The sequence below is a fragment of the Sturnus vulgaris genome, chromosome 1 (genome assembly GCF_052056855.1).
Source record: "Sturnus vulgaris isolate bStuVul1 chromosome 1, bStuVul1.hap1, whole genome shotgun sequence".
Classification (NCBI taxonomy): domain Eukaryota; kingdom Metazoa; phylum Chordata; class Aves; order Passeriformes; family Sturnidae; genus Sturnus; species Sturnus vulgaris.
This window is the reverse complement of record NC_142243.1, coordinates 13,731,407-13,749,340: the sequence shown is the minus strand read 5'-3', so window position 1 is coordinate 13,749,340 and position 17,934 is coordinate 13,731,407. Positions and strand designations below refer to the sequence as shown.

General features: G+C 38.3%; 1 long non-coding RNA gene across 1 annotated transcript; it reads right to left on the bottom strand.

Annotated features, from left to right (window-relative positions):
* Positions 1-10,760: 10,760 nt before the first annotated feature.
* On the bottom strand, positions 10,761-14,647 carry LOC148225081 (uncharacterized). Its single transcript, XR_015801467.1, has 2 exons — positions 14,534-14,647; positions 10,761-12,366 (listed from the first exon to the last, which is right to left on the bottom strand). It is a non-coding gene; the product is annotated as an uncharacterized LOC148225081 (long non-coding RNA).
* Between the last annotated feature and the right edge of the window lie 3,287 nt (positions 14,648-17,934).

Below are 17,934 nucleotides of genomic sequence, written 5' to 3'. Positions count from 1 at the left end.
AGATGAAATAATAAAACAAATAACAAATCAGTTCCCCATGGGGAGCAATAAGCAAATGTCTATTTGAGATTCACTTATCATATCAGTCTGTGATGTTGAAGGCTACTTTTGAAAAGTTGGTGGTAATAAAGTCAAGCCAAGTTCCTTTTCTCATAAAGTCTGCTCTAAGCTTCTTTTGGTTATCTGCGCAGGAAATAAAAATGCAATTAAAAGAAAAAAAATAAAAAGAAAGGCCAGCCAAAGCAAACACACACATTTTATTTTCCATTTCTCTTCTCACTTGTCATTTATTTCCCTTTATGGAGGCCACCAAGGTTTTTAATTTATTTCAATCTCATACTCAGACTCCTTCAAGGTCACTAACCATTGAGGATTCATCTACTTCTATTCTCATATTGAATATGATAATGCACCTGTAGATTTCTGGTACTGTTATTTCAGCCAACTTTCCTTTCAGACACACACCTGAAAGCTAATACATAAAACACCCCTCACCCCCATTAGGACAAATATACTAATCCAATTCTCCAAATCCAATTTTACTTCCCAACTGGAGAAACTCTGGAGCACACTGCATTACATTCTTACACCTTCTACTTTCCAAATACTTTCTTTTTTACTTTATATATTTAAAGTTTTTAAATACAAGTATCTCAGACTTGTATTTAGCTGGGATAGAGTTATGTTTCTGGTACAGTGCTGCATTTATTGGATTTAATATGAGAATGATGTTTATAACCATTGATGGTTTAGTTACTGAGCAGTGCTTGCACTAAGTCAAGGACTATTTAGTGTCTCATGTTCTGCCAGCAAAGAGGTGCATAAGAAGCTGGAAACCCGTTGCCAGGAAAGCTGACCCAAACTATCCAAAAGGATATTCCATACCACAGAAGGTCATACTCCCTATATAAACGGTGGCAAGTTGGCAAGGAGATGCCAATTGCTGCTCAAGAACCATCTGGGCATCAATCAGCAAGAAGTGAAAAGCTGTGCCTCACTTGTCTTCCTTGGGTTTTATCTCCCTCTCCCTCTCTCTCTCTTCCCCCCATCTCCTCTTCACTGAATCCCTTTTCATTACATTATGATTTTATCATCATTAATATTACATTTCAATTATTAAACTGTTCTTATCTCAACTCATGGCTTTTACCTTTTTTTCCAATTCTCCTCCCCATCCCTTGGGGGCAGGGGAACAGGGTACTTAGTTGCTGGCTGTGATTAAGCCATGACAACTTCCATCAAGAAAATAGCTTATATTGTAAGGATTAATGTCTCCCAATAATAAGAATAGTTAATTTCCCTAAAGGATATTTAATGTATTCACATCAGCACATACTAGTGGGAAGTGTGTGGCCAATAAACACATGGGGTTAATACACACTAGTTTTGATGATCTCGAAGCCAGATATTCAGCTGGTGTTCTTTGGACTGCATCTCCACTTCCTTCTATGAGGCACTAACAAGGGATATCAGTTGAAAATTTGGCCTTTCAGATTTTTTCTTTTAAAAGGAGCAGAAATATCTAGAATCAATTCCTGGTAAACTTTTAATCTCCGTGATATTAAATTTGATTCCTTATAACCAGATGCTTTATGAATTCCAGATACTTAGTCTTTGATAAATAGTTTTTCATCAGTAAATTCTAATGGCTTTGTGAAGCTAGTAAGAAGATGAAAAAAATATGTTCTTGCAAGGAAAAAGATGTGCTTGAAACACCAAATAAATTTATCTTTTATAATTATTCCTAACTTTTGACTTTTAACAATTAAGATAGATACACGCCTTCTGCCTGGTCTGGAGGGAGAGAACTACCTTCTACTACACCTCAGAGATACTCAAAATAATAGCCAGAAAAGTGATTTTTAAGTTAAGGCATACTTTGCAAAGAATCGCATTTTGGGCATTGTGAGTCACTCACAGCACACTTCAGCTTACTTCTGGAATATTTAGACCTTTCTTGTCTTCCAGCTTACAGAATTTGATGTGTGTAAGGCAGAGTGAAAATTAGTCTTGTCTATGAGGTCCGAGTTCTATGCAACCTCAAGAAGCAGCTGTTGCAGCTCCAGTGCTTCACAACATTGGAATACTTGTAGTCAGGAGAAATGGAAACTGGCCTTTTACAGAAATGTAAAAGACAAAGTAAATATGTTATTGAGTTATTTTATTAAAACTCTGTTGATTTTGAAGAGGATCTCATAGGTGTTGCTACAACTCTGAAAAATAAGGGCATGGGAAATGATGAAAGAAATGAATAGTGAGCAGTAACTGCTGGTCCGTGTTGGATACTACATAAATACAGATGACATGGCAAAATCCATTCGAGCCAATAAGAAAGTGGGAAACCAACTAACCGTGCCATAAAGCTCTGGAATGACAAACTGAAAATAAATTTCAGAGCAGAACCTCATGTCACCTTAAAATGATGTTGAGAAAAAGGTGATTATGACCTTAGTCTGAATTCCCACAAAGAAAATATTATCCTATCAATTCTGTGTTAGCCTGAATTCATGGAAGCAACTTGAATTCAGCCAAGACGACTTAGAAATCATTATTTTGCTCTCGGGTTGTGAGCTTGAAAGTAAAATACTTGCTTTTAATGTGTTGCAGTTGGAGGCACGCTACAAACACAATGAGAGAAAGTGAAGAGAGAAGATCAAGAGTTTCAAGAGAGATCTTATTGAGATCAAAAGTTTTCAGAAATACAAGCAGATTCTGGGTGAATAAGCACAGAAACTACACAATGTTTGCAGCCATATCACAGAGGAGCTGGATACTGTACACAAAATTGCAGTCGTCAAGCCAAAAAATTTCTTCACCTCTGAAGTGCTCACTGACTATTTACAAAGACTTACTCATGAACAAGGGTATGTCATTTACTCCTGCAGATAAATTGACTCATCAGCCACAAAACTGCTCCTTGGCCACGTTTAGTCATCATTATTGAAGGTACAGACACGGCAGGTGTCACACGTCTCAAGCAAGTACATTTAAGTAACAAGAAAGTGAACTAGGGCTCAATATTGCATCTGAGTTATGCTAGACAACAAAAAAACAACGATTCAAAGGATAAAAGAAATCAGAGAAGATAGCTGGGTGGGTGGATGGGTATAGTACACCAATAATCCCATCCTGCTACAGTAAAAAATGGGATTGTCTAATAGAAGATATAGATAGAAACTCAATTTCATCTTCAACAGGACAAAGGCTTTGGAAACCTTACATTTAGCCCCTTCACAGTACAAATGTGTCAAAGATAATTTTCTTTAAACTTGCTGAATGTTTAACATGTTCCATAAACATGTTGAAAAGATAATGCTTCTTCCCTCTCTCTAAGTTTTAACTCTTGAGGTGAATGTTCTTGATGCTTCAGCTTGGAGAGAGAGAGAATGAGGTACCAGATATTATCCTTCTAAAGACAAAGAGAGATGGAAATAAGAGAACATAAAGCCATTTATTAGTAATGTCTTATCAGTATTTTCGAGTGTTATTTAGCTTTTGAATATCTGTTTTATGTGGCAGTTTTTCCTGTTTATTTGCATGACTAATGATGTTAGTATGACAGTCTCCAACATCCAGAGATGGCAATAACCACCTAGACACACTGTTTTGAACTAGATTACTTTTCAAAAGGTTGTTTCATTGGGAAAAAATTATATTTGCTTTTTTGAAGTACTCAAATGACTGATGAAATACATTTAAAATAAAGTTACAAAGGTTCAGGAGAATTTGCAAGATTAAACGTGCCTTTTATTAAGTACTGAAAGCAGAGGAACCATGTAAAGATGGGAGAAGCTTATCCAAATCAGCTTTAAGGTATCTTTATAAAGCTTGAACTGCTGCAAATGATTAAGCTAAATTCATGCCAACATGCTAATGGGTCTGCATATTAGCAGTGTTACCTACTCACAAGATTGAGGAGGGATTATTACCTGACATTTTCCTGTCCTTCCTGATCTCTAGAGTATGAGAGTTTGACTTAAAACAAAGTTATCTCTGTCAGGAGAGGATGAAATAGAAGTGACAAATACTTAACCAAGCCAGAACCTGGGATGCTGAATTGGGGCTGAAGGTGATTATAGTCACTGGTGATGGAACATTATCCACCTATGTGTTATATCAGTGAAAAATAATAACTTATTAGTCTGAAATTTGTGAAGTGATTCTTTCAAGAATCTTGCATTATGATGACAGAGGAGAAATTTACTGCATTTCTATTAGAAAAAGGCTGAATATCTCTGCTTGGACTCGGGAAAGCATCTTAACAAGAGATAGGAAGACATAATGAGTTGAGAGGACATTCAAAAGCAGGCCCTGAAGTCTGGGTTCAAGCTGAATCAGGACCAACACACAGATTGCAAAATTTTTGCAAGCTCTTTCAAACTGCTTTGGCAAAAATCCTCTCAGATGAAATGATCGTATGCTTTCTACATCTCTTAATTATCAACAATCATATGAAATCAAGGAGCTCTGTGAGGTTTCCCACATTTAATAAAAAACATCTCAAGAGAATGGCTACTCCGCTACATCTGAACTAGAAACTAGGTAACTCCTGTTTCTGGGTACAGTTATGAACACAAAAAAGATCTGTGGTTTTTACTGAAGTGCTGGATATTATAAATAAACAAATAAGTGCCTGTGAGGATGTCTTTCCCTCCCATTTATTAGTAATTTCCTATAAATGTGGAGAATAAGAAATATCTGAGGCATCTTTCCCATGTATTAAAATTCTGTATCTCTATGTTTGAATGATAAACATCAAATATGTTTCTATGTCTGACTAGCTAGTGGACATTGAGGCTGGCACAAACAGCATTTGTTTCATGTCTTTTCTTCCCCTCAAATATGCCCATCAGGGTTTTCTAACCTAACTTTTTTTCTCTAATCCTGCCAAAAAATGCAACTCCTGGGGTTCACAGGAAATCCTGAGTGTTATATTCTGACACAAAACTTCAGTCTTCTGCAGGGAGCTGTAGGAAGTGGGTGACTTCTCCCATGTAGCTGGAGTGCTGCTGACCAGATGACTCATGGAGGAAACACAATGTTGACACAGACATGCAATGCTGTTGAAAAGATTTTGTTTAGCAATTGTTTATTTACTCAGGAACTTGGTACCACATTAGCACCTTTGTTCTGACTTGGGATTCACTGATTATTTCCAGAAACCCCGACTGCTACCAGAGTAACACCCTCAGCAATGCTTAAAAACAAACAGGCATTACAGAATCCCATATACAGAGTATCTATAAACAGTCGGGTTGGCTGCTGGATAATTGCTGTGTTTTTAAAGAGAAAATGAAGCTGGCAAGAAGTCCAGGAGTTCAAAACATTTGGGCCATGAGTTTTTTATTGCCTTACCCACCAGTAAACACCCTCATCTAAACTTATCTACTGTGTCACTTTGTCGACCGGAATTTGGCACAAGAGTGTAGGTGCAATAAAGTCCCTTTTCACCAAGTGATAATTTGTGAGTCAGTCATTGAAAGGCTGCATGTTTTAAGTCATTCAGTTTGTCTTTCTAGTGAGGTGTAGGTGTTCCATGTGTTCTCACTGCATTTGGTAATAAGCCATGAGACACAGATGAAGGAACCTAGTAAGCAGAAGAGGGAGTCTAGTAGGATATTGTAAAAACTGCCTCCCACTCGAGGATGGTTGTATGTGTCACTATGGGAAGAAATATTTCATTGGTATTCTGCAGGCATTGCAGGAAAATGATACTATTACAAAAGCCTGGATCATAAATATGGAGGGGGAGGAAGAGAAGGGTTTAGTTATCACTCTAAGTCTAAAAGATGTTTCTAAACAAAACTAGGAAATAAGGAAAAACTTGTCTGATTAAAGCCTATTGATGCGAACTGAAAGACTTCCATTTGTGTCAAATGATGTTGGCCCTGCTCTTTTGTGATTCTGTGCTACTGTTTGCAATTTTTTTTTTTCTGGAACACAGCCACAAAATCATCTTTCCATTTGAAAAGCATTCCTCTCTATCATATTTTAGAAGGGGTTCAAGCCACAGGGGCACAGTATTTCATCTTACCTAGAAGGTGTCCTGGGGAAAATGAAGGCAGAGTGGTCAAGACAAGCAGTAGTAGCTTCTTATCATTGAGTTTTGACTGTCCAGCAAAGCATGAACAGTCAATTTTATTTATTAATGTGAAATTTTAACAAGGGAAAAAAAACAGACTGAGCCTTTCTCAGGGGTATGAAATTAACCTATGGAATGATCACATGGCCATTTATGTGCTTGTACAACTAAAATTAATGTGGCACAACGTACTTTTTTTCCTCTTCTGCTTGGCTGAACTTTATTTTCATAGCAAACATCAATTAAATATGAAAGATCAAGCCAATAACCTGTATTCAGCACACTCTGTGATTATTTGTAGAATTCGATATTTTCCCTATAGCAAACTTGTCACTTTCTAAAAGATACAGCAGAACTCAAGGTTTCTCAAAATAAGAAAGTTGCCCACAGAAAATTCTATAACATTATTACTTCTTTTTGTATATGTAAAGCATCTAAAGGAAAGACCTCATATTTCATGCTACGTGGGCAAGACTTAAAGCAGTAAAACTTTTATTTTCTCAGACAGTCTAAGTAAAGAAGGTAACACTCCCTGGTTTTTTCCATCCTATCATTTTTTTCCATGGCTACATTCTCTTGAGGCTGGGAATCTGTCCTCAGCTGGGGCTTTCTTTTTCTACAGAGGCTGCAAATTAGAGCAAAACTGCCCTGTGTGGCATACTCCAAGGTAAGCAGCTTGAAAGAGTCAGGCTGATAGCTTTTAAACATGTTATGCTAATTATACCACTGAAAAGGAAAAGCACCAGGCAAAGTTAAAGAACTTGTGTGCATTAAACTCATTGCCATCAATGAGTGCATTTACATAATGGAAAAATCATCAATGAAGTAGAATAAAATGAGGATGGAATAGGTAGGAAATGCCCACAGACCTCCTTGTTTCCTTGAGCATTTCTGTTGAGGTAAGATTAAATACCAGTTCTCAAGCATCTTGATGACAAACTCTCTTCGATTTGTCTGCTGAAATCTAGAGATCTAGGTTAAAAGAATACTAAATATCATAATTACCACTTAAAACTTAAGAGATTATTAAAAATATCTTCAAATGAGACTTGATGCTATTATGCTGAATTGGATCTGTGTGTGCCAGAAGAAGCCACAGCGTGGGCCACCTACTTATGTCAGTTTAAGATGTGACTGTAAAGCCACAAGCTCATGATAAATTGATTTGCTGAATGTTAAATATAAGCTCATCTACAACCTGCCCCCCTCTAACTGAACTGAATTAAGACAAATTAGTCTGACTTGTGTCTAGCCACAAGCTCCAAACACAAAGGCAACTGTGTATGCAGTGGAGCAACAGCCACCAGTGACCTGGCAGATTTCTTGGTCTGCTCCAAAGGGGCAGCCAGCCTGTTGATTAACCTAGGTAGTCAAAGTTTTATTAGTGAGGGCTGGGGGATGAGTCTAATTACAATCAGTGTCTTGATCTGCAGTTATTTATTGGAATTTTGAGCTGGATCTTCCTTGAATAATTTTAATTGTTGAATGTCTTGTGTGAAGACTGGGAATGTCTGCAGGACACACTGCTAGCTTCCTTAATAGCCCATTGAATGCCTTTTTTTAAAATGATACACTTAAAATTATACAGACACATAGATGGATATTTTGTTTGTTCTTAAAGATAAGAATGAGCCTACACAATGCAGAATTAAAATGTTTCCCTGTCCTTAGTGATTGCCATGGTCTGATCTATAATTGCAAAGGCAATCAATACAGGATCCCTTCAGCAGTACTCCTGAAGGAAAATATCCCTTGCCAAAGCATCTGGATCTACTATATAGCTATAAGGAATTACACAACTTGCCAATAGAGATGAGATTTCTATTGGCATGCCTTGTTGTATTAGATGCAAATAGGTTTTTCCATTTACAGGACACAATGAGATGAGTTAAGGAGAGATTTTCAGACGCTAAATTTCCACTCTGTTGGGAGGTTAAAGCAGACAGTGGGCAATTCAATATAACTTTTTGGAACAAAAGACTTTATTTAATTTATTTTTAAACATGGTTTCCTGCTGGTATTGGGCAATTTCTGTGACTGGGACTGCATTGTTTATCAGGCTGGTAATTATTTATGTTGGTTTTCTATCTCCTCCATAATACATCAGTAACAAATATGATTAGGAGTAAGCTTTCAATACTCTTTTAAATGTTGTCTATTAAAAACAGAGAGATTTTCATATGTTCCACCTAGGAAGCATTTAACAAACATTAATTACATTTCCAAAGTACCAGAGTTGTGAGGTAGATAAAGATCAGGAATTTACCAAAAACCAAGGAGACCAGTTTTTTTCTCCCACATAGCACTAACCAGAGTAACCCTTGTTAGTGTAACATGGGACACACAGAAAGATATTAATTCCGATTGGGGACATAAAGTCTCAGGGACTTTAGTGTGCTTTCCTCCTGAAATATGAGAAATTCTCTTAAAGAGACATGTAAAGGACATACTCTCATTCCACGGAAATATGAAGGAATCTTGGTTTAAATTTAAGTAGGACAAGATTTTGAGATTAAAAGGCTGGAATTCATCACACCTAACTTCAGTACTTTTCTTAAAGCTAGGCCAGTCTTAGTGACCAGATTTGAACCCTTTTTTAGGGCAGGCAGAAGTTCTTTGTGTAGGCAGTTCTCCCTCAGCTGACTCAGAAAAACATTTTGATGAGTAACTTACCCCATACACTTTTGACTAACTCAAGTTAGAGGATGTAAATCCCACCTGGAATGAAGTGCACTTGATAGAGACACACCTCCTAGCAAACAGCATGGCTGGGATAGGAATTTATGATTTCCTTTTTCTCAGTCTTACATTCAGTAAAATGTATTCTGAAGCACTAAATTCTTTTACTAAAGATAATAGAGAAATTGTGTTATTTTATTCCTTTCCATTCAATATATTAAAAAAAAAATCATACTGAACCACCAGAAATGTAAAAGAAATAAAGAAATCCATGTAGTATAAGTCTGGAGATTCAATGTTATTTCCATCAATGGGTTCTTGGTAGCAGCCACAGCTCTGGGAGCCCCTGTCCCCCCCCCAGACCTCTCTGACCCTGCTTTGTTTACCCCATTTGGGGCCAGCTGAGCTCACAGCAGAGCCAGTGCTTGGGCAGCAGCCTTGGGAAGGGGCTGGAAGGAGGGAGGGAGGAGGGCAGGAAGGAACGAACCCCATCAGCTCCTTGCTGCAAAGCTCCTGTGTCGTAAAGCTGCATCCAAGTGCCGCTGGTATTTCCTCAGCCACCAGCTGCTTTTACCTCATAAAGGGGCTTGATTGCTTTGTTCATGTAGCCTGGCCAATTGCTTGGCATACCCATTATTTTTAACGAGGATTGTTATTTTCTTTGGAGCCAGAACATCCCTGTTGGCAGCCACTAACACCTTTCAGCCTAGCTGCATCGTGCTAACATGTAGCTTTAAGCACACTGTAGATGCAGCAGGCAAGCACGATCCTTTCCTCAAAATGTCTGCACCTCACCAATAAAGGGCAGGAAAATCTGTGTGCAGCTCACAGCCCGACTCATGACGGTGGGAATGAGCACAGAAAGCCTGAGCATATGCCCAGCTCCTCCTGTCTCACAGGTGCTAGGGAAAGGCAGGAATTCATGTGTGCTCTGGGCCTCTGGTATAATGAACATTCAAAGAGACTTGCAGAGGTCAAGCTTCGGGGCAGGCGAGTTCACAGGGATCTCGGGGCTTACATGAGCTGTGTCAGAGAGTGCTTTCGTAACATTTCAAACCTTCCTCACCCCTGTCCCAGGGCCAAACCAAAGCCAGCCAGAGAGACTGAGGGGCTGAATATGCAGCCCAGAAGTTGTGTGTTTGTTGCAATACAATTTAAATGGAGGCCAGAGGAGAGAGTGTTGGGCCAGTCTTGGCCAGACAGCAGCTCCAGGGTTCAGGCACTGCTCCAGCTGAGAGCAGGGACTTGCACTACCAAGCTCTTGGAAGCACTGCAAGTCCTGGGCTATTGATTATTCTGCAGGCTTTATCCTCACTGTAAAGTTTTCCTTTTGACAGATGGGGTTTTTTCTTTATGATGAAAACCTCTCTGTCAAAAAACTCCCCACCAGTTCTTTCACTAAGACAATCAGCGACTCAAATCAAAAGAACTGCGATAACCCCAAACCTTAGGACTGAATTGCCTTAATTATATATTACACTTGATAGAGCAATCAGAGTTGCTTTGATTTGGGTTATGAATAGATAAGATCTGTGTGAAAGATTTAAAAAGTCACTCTGTGCCTCTTTTTTCCCCCTTTCTTTTTTTTTTTTTTTTTAATTGACATTACCTTGACATGCTCATGTAAAGTATCATATTCTCTCTGGCATGACTGAACTCTGCTACTCACAGTTTTATCATAGCAATGGCAAATATTCCTTTTAGTTTAGAGAAAAACTTGGCTGCAAAGAAAAGGAAAAAATGGATTTGGAGTACTGGCTCTGGTTTAGGAATTTATCTTGACTTTCATCTTCAAGTTGAAGTTCTTGTTCTCCTTTTTGTCCTCAGTACAAAAAAAACCCCCAAAAATTATTAGAATACAAAATAATTATATTTGGTTTTCAAATCAAATTTAGATTTTCAGTTACCAGATACATTGCTTTCTTTGAAAACAGCTTCAGTCAGATCCTATGATTTAACTACAAAAGGATATGAGAATGCCTCTGTTCAACGGGGAAAATAAGATTAAAGCCCTTTATGTGAGGATGCTAGGTTCAAGGTGACAATGCATCATGATTTTACACCAAACAGAGAAAACATTAAGAATTATCTCTAGGTCATAGTACTGACTAGAAGCCTACAAACCATCTCTTTGTTACACAAACCTGGTTTTAGTTACAGAAACATTAAAAAAAATCCCCAACCCATTAAAAAGAAGATAGTGAAGCATCAAGAGAATGTTCACCTGGCAGCAGCCATTATCTTGAAAGGGTATCCTAGTTGTGGTATTTACAGGCCAGATTTTAAAAACTGCTCTCTATTTTTGACTGTGTCCAGTTTGCAAATGGAAGTTCAGCATGTAACACCATCCTGGGCTTTGCTCTTCCTCTCTCTCTCTCCCCTCTTGTACCATCTGGGTGCTCCTTTTTCCATGATCAGAATTTCTGGGACTCAAGACTAATGTTTCTCATTTGGAACCCAGGTCTTATTGAGTCATGTTCAGTGTGTAAAATTATGTCTGTGTAATATTGCCTTTAACTGAGCAAACAAAAAGGCACAGCAAGATCATTAAAGATGAAGATAGCAGACTTCAGACTGACGATAACATAAATTTTTATCAGTACAAGCAATTAAAAACTAAGGATATTGCCAAAGGATGTGGTAAATTCTCTGCCCCTTATCATCTTAAATATAAACTGGATGTCTTTCTGAAAGATTTTCTTGATTTCAGCCACAAACTGGCTTTGATGCAGGAAGTATTGAACGGCATTCTACAGTCGGTGTTAAAAAGGAAGTTAGGTAATAAACTAGATTATTATGGCAGTCTCTTCTGACCTCAGAATCTCTCCAGAATCTATCTCTACCTTCAGGACTAATTTATTAAAAGCCTGGCTGGCTGTTGCAGGCAATGAAGTATTGCAATACTTCAAGGGTTCTGTGAAAAAGGACTGTTGCCAACATTGCTGGCTGCAGTCAGCATTTTCTGAAGATCATAGGAAGTGAAAATACAAAATAAGCATCCTTCTGATTCATGTACATTTTCCCCAAAATGCCTGCTTCCAAGTATTTTTCATTATCCAGCAACTGCACACCCTAAAATTTGAAATAAAATATTAAAAATTAATAACTTCTACTAGCTTATGATGCTTCTTTGCCACACAAAATAGATGTCTAAGAAATATTACTTCTGCACATTAAGTGGGGATGCAACTCTGGCTGTGACGAGCTTGTCTGTAAAAGTCTGCTTGCCAAGAAGCACGGCCTAATCTGAAAATACTAAAAGAATCAGCCAATTAGAAAGCTATCAGTACTAAAAATTTGAATTTTCACTCAATTCAAAAATAAAAAAAGTAACTAAAGTCTCCAGGGCCTGATGCCAAGACACAGTTGGCTAAGTTATTAGCTAGATCTAGGTCTAGTGTTAACAGCATACATGGGACTGTCTGCTGCTTGCTGCTGGGTTTGGTACCTCTCTCACAGGCTGACTTCTGTAATTTTCACATTTTGCTAATAAATGGAACAAATGGCATCTCTCAATTTTGGAGCCTCGGAATGTCTGCTGCAAAAGGTATCACTTTTTATCCTTCTCAGGCAAAATGGTTGGGTAGGTAATCAACTTCACACCTCTGTGAAAGAAAAGGAAAAAAAATTATAAAGGAATCTCAGATTTTTTTTTTTCCTGAGATGTCTTCTCTAAAAGAGCAGAAAATCTCTTGTTAAAATAAGTCAGCTCAGTACTTACTACGCAGTAAAACACCTAGAAATCTGGAGTGACTATGGAGAAGTTCTACACTGTAACCTTCTGGAAAAACCTTGAGAGGTTTTTTCTCATAGAAATTTCTCTGCTTTCTAAGCCCAGAGACAAATAAACCACAGAGATATGTGGGGTCTGCCAGGGCACCTGCTCTGGGACCTCTTTTTGTAGCACAGTTATCCTGGAGGTGTGAAACCAGCCCTTCTGTTTCCCCTTACCAATCCACAAAAAACGTATTTTGTCTGTGTTGGGCTGTGCTGCTTTTTTAACTCAGCTGAGAGGGGAAAAGGCAAACATATTGTATGGAAAAGCATTTAAAAATAATCTCTCCCTCGTTCTTTACAAAATTTAGAGTTGGCTCTAAGGAACAGTTTAGGTTTAGGCTTTGCAACAGAAGAATGTGCCCTTTTGGCACCTCATATGACTTTCTCTGAACTCTGCTGAGTGTTAATCCACTAAGTGCATTGTAATGTATTTGGAAGGGGAAAAGAACAAAAATTAAAGTTTTTTTCAATGGTGATTACATGGGACTATATTTAAAGAAAAGTCAGTGTTTTTTTCCATATGTTGAATGACATTCAAGATCCAAATGAGCAGTCATTTTTACCTTAAGACATTCATTAGGAATGTGCTGGCAAATATCACAGGCAGAAAAATTGCTAGAAAAACTGGGCAGAGATTTCTATTATTCAATATGCTTTCACTCTTCTTTGCTGATGCTCTTTAAATTAAAGGCTATTTCTTTGGCATCAGAGTGCTCCAATTTTACTAGAAATCATGACAGTAAATATACCATACATACTATAAGGGGACAATCTAAAACGTATTAGCTCGGCGGTTGTATCCTTAAATGTCTACAAGTTACAATGTGTCAGGAAATCTGGGTTAAAAGGGTGCCAGACCTGAAGCCTAGTCAAAGGGAAACAGCAAGAGAGTGCCTGCTCTGACAGGTCACTGGATTCGATTATGCAGTCAGATATGGTATTCATCCCTTTGATAATGAAAGTTGGGTGGCTGGCTGGAAAGAAAAGGCACAGAAGATGGCTTTTGGTCATTGTCTGAGCTATTTCTGGTAATCCTCCTTACTGTCTAACTCGTGTGTTCAGGAAGGATTTGGGCCCGTGGGGTAAATGGAATTGAAATCTCTCAAGAGGAAAAAACGATAAGGAAACAATGTGTACTTGCCAGCATTTTTAGGAGGAGGTGTTTAACAAGAGAAGAAGCCTGTGTTCTGTATTAGGTTACTGCATTGCCAGCTCTACTGCTTTCATTGCTGCCTCACAACGCCAGCTCAAGACAATAGAAGGGCTGCTGCTGTTCTCTCAGCTTTTTGCTGAAACTGTATCAGCTGGATCCGAATATCACCCACCAAATATCATAATATTGCAAATTACTCACCATTTAATAAATATACATAGCATTTAAAGGGAGATTAACTCTTAACCACATTTCATTTATGGTTTAGTGTGCACTGGGACAACACTCATGGTGACACCGGGAGAAAAATCAGCTGCTCTGTAACGTTTTGGGGTTTTTTTGGTTGTTGTTGCTTTTTATTTTTTTACATCTTCAGAGCTACAAGTCAGGTTTCCACATGCCCCTTCCCAGCCTGAGTCCTGCATCTTAAACTTTGTGCAGCAGAGGACACTACTGTGAAATTCACAGCACACCTGTTAATTCAAGAGAAATGTAACAGCTAAGTAAAGTAACATTACTGCAATGGTTTATCCTGTGGTAATGAATCCCTAACACACAGAGAGGACAAGGCAGTTCCTGGCCCTGCTTTGCCTCCATCCTGTTTGGAGGAAATGTTGCCAGCTTTTGAATCAAAGCTTCTGAGAAGCATCTGTGATGGTGCTGTTGGCACAGAGCGGTGGTGCAGAATTTTGTATCCACCCCTAAAAAATTAAGAAAAAACACAACCCAATTGCCCACCTATGGACAAACACAGCTGAGTTGGGAAATAAAGTGGGCCAGCCAAGGTACAAATGGCTCCCTCGTACTCAAAAGGAGCAAACGTGCTTCAGGCTCATGCTTACCTTGGTCCTCACCCTCCGCTTCCTCTCACCACCTTTCCAAAGGAGTGGCACCAGGTTCACAAGGTTGCATTAGTTCTGCAATGCCAGAGGCACAAAATCAGGATGTACTTCCACCATGGCAGTGTGTTTGCCGTTTGTATTTATCTGCCCAAACCTTCCCAATCAGTTTTACAGTTTAGCTCCAATCACTGTAGACTGTGACATTTAATATCAAATACTCTTCCAATATTCCCACATTAATAAACACAAACAGCAAATCCTCTCTCTGTTGTAATCATGATTTCTGGCAGCATTTAAAAGTGCATATTATTATGACAGTATTAAGAATTGGTACAGCTTCATGCAATGCTGGAATATATATCCAAAAACTAATTTACTTGAGTTGTAATGTTAGGATTATCCTTCTGTCTTTCATGACTGATGCTTCATCTGGAGAATGCTTAATGTTTTCTTGTCAATGAGTGTTAACTCAAATGAATTATTCCAATCTGTTTACTTTGTCCCTTTCTAACAAATGCAAATTATAATTAAAAAGGAAAAAGAAAAGGAAAATGCAAACAGCATTGAAAATCTGGTATGGCAACACTGTGTAGATTTTTCTACTCTTAAGTCCACATCAATAAGCAATTTAACAATAGAACTCTTAATGGGAGACCAGCAGATGAAATTGTTGTAGAGCATTCTGATCCTTGGACGAAATTTTTTCTTTGCCCACGTAATTGCATGCAGCCATCCTTGTGTGAAATCCCCCATCAGATTACAGGGTTTGTTGTATGTAAATTGAAGACTAAATGCTTGGTAGCACCTTTCAGCTCTGCAATGCTGGAAATGAGTTTTTTAATAGGAAATTAGATTAGTAATATTTTAGTCAACAAAAATGCAGAAAATTTCTGCATAAAGATGAGAAAATTATTCATGCAAACTGACTGTAAAAAAGGAATGAACAATTGTTAAATTCTGTATACTGCTATTCATAAAAAATTCTGTGTATTATTTTGTAAAAAAGAAATGAGATGTGCAAAGACAAATTATTTCTACTTTGCTGGCTAGAGTATTGACTGAGCTTTTGACTAGCAACAGGTTGCATAATTTAGTGGTTTCAATTTTTAATACTATTTTATTCAGTTCTCGAAGTGAGGAACAATATGTAGAAAATTAGAATTATCTCAGTCCAGACTATAAAATAGACTTTTGCAAATCATCAACTAGGCACTAAAACAAGACATGCCCATTTCCAGTCCCTGTTATGCTGCAGTGGATTATATTAACTTCAGTGAGTTTCAGAAGCCAAAGTGAGAAAAGACATCTCAGCCTTAAACTGCAAGCAAATTCAAAAGGGGTTCCTCTGGTGTAAATTTGCCTTCCTTTATAGCTGACAGCCCAGAAAAAAAAACTGATCATGGCGTAATAAATTATCACTAATATTATTTATAAACACTTCTTAAAATGGTTCTTGCAGTTTAGGCTGGACCACAGAGCACAGCCTGAATGTAGCACACACTGAGGAAAACGTGTGCCACCAGCAGGAAACAACACATGGTTGGTAGGATGAAGTAAAAAAAACACCACCATCATCAGATGCAAAGTTTTAGGCAAAGACATTCCTGCTCCTAAGAACCTACTGGCTTTTAATAGCTTGGCTACAGTTGAACTATTACAAAGCTTTGCCTTTGCTCCAAAGGAAGATATAAAATTTAATGGGTACCCAGAAGGGGGTCTCAGACTTCAGTTTATTCTAAGTCGGAATAAGAATTACATTGGTGGAGCAGTGAAAGTGAATGTCTTCTCCAGCTTTCTGAACACAGGTGATAACTGTTCTGGGCTCCTGGAAGAAGGCTGCAGCTTCTGAAAATCTCTTAAAATCCCTCTAGATCGTTTGCAATCTTCAAATAGTGACTTTGGGATTGTGTCTCCTATTTCCACAAGAAATTTCTCTCACTTTCTCTGAAAGCTTTAAAGACGTGGTGTCTTAGATAAATGAAGAGACCTGAGGAACTCGTTTTAACTGCAGCAAAGAGCCCTGCAATATGGTCTGTACTTATTATGACTAGGAATGCATCATGCACCTACTGCAAAAGTCCATATAAACCAATTTTAAAAAACTCTTTTCACATCAACTCCCCCTCTGCCAAATATTCACTAGCTTTTATTGCCAACAATACTAGTCTGTTATACAGACAAAATATAAACACAGCTCCTTGTCCCAAGGACTGACAATCTAAACACACCCCAGGGAAACCCAGAGAGGAAATAACAGAGGGACAGTAACGTTGTTCTCTTTGTCACCTTGTTAATTCACATCTTGTGCGCTGCACAATAGAGTGACTCTGTAGGAGAGTGCTGAGTTTCGTGCTACCTAGTTTATTCCTTTTTATGCCTCTCGGGCAAAAAGAAGAAGAGGCTACCAAATCCCAGTGGCTGTAACACTGACGAGAGTGTAAGGGAATCGGAGAACCTTTTTACTCACATTTTACATATATCCCTCACTCTTCGTTTCTTTCCTTATTTTTTTTCTAAGACAAGGATTACTCCAATAAACAAGCAGATTAAAATCAGATACCTGAAGCTGTTATCACCTGTGACCGTCATCTCTCCCTCCCTGACAGACGTCACTGCAGCCACTGCACTGAGAGCTCAATTTGTGAATATAAGCCCATTCCAGATCTCAGCTGCTATAAGATGTGCATCTGAAAACAGAATTTTGGGAGCCTGTTTGCAAGGGAAGTGGGTCCTGGCATTCTCTGGAATGGTGCAAGCAGCTTCCTCTTCCATCCATCTGCCTTTAAACCACAGTCATGTCAGTTTGAGCTGTGAAACCATCAGTCAGGCAGAGTGATACATCTAAGGAATTTTGGTTTTTTTCACGGTAGATGGAACACCATGGGCTTAAATGCCTGCACAACTTCCCCTAATTTTTTTCTTCCAAAGATCCTGGGCTTGATGCTTTTCTCCATCTCATTGAGAGTATTCTGGCCAGTTCCTGTAAGTGCCCAGGAAGAGTGCACAGCACACAGAATAGAAATCAAAGCCATGTTCTTTAGTTTGCTTTTGTGTAATCCCAACTCGTGCTTCCAGTCTCAATTTTTAAAATTGATTAAAGTGTAAATTACAAAAGATAATACTACTCCTAAGGACAGAAAAATATTAAAATAGCTTTACAAATCTAAGAGAGAAAATCACTGGCAAGAAGTAGCCTAGGATATGAATGAATTACATGTCATTTAGAGAAACAAATAAATGCAACAGAATTAATCAGCAGATGTAAAAGAGAGAGTGTGATGCTGATACAAATTAGAAGAGATTACAAGGAGGCATGAAACAATGACCATGTGCATCAAATCATAGCTGCTTTCTGCACAGATAGGAAAATAACTGAAGAAATGCTACAAATTATTTTTTAA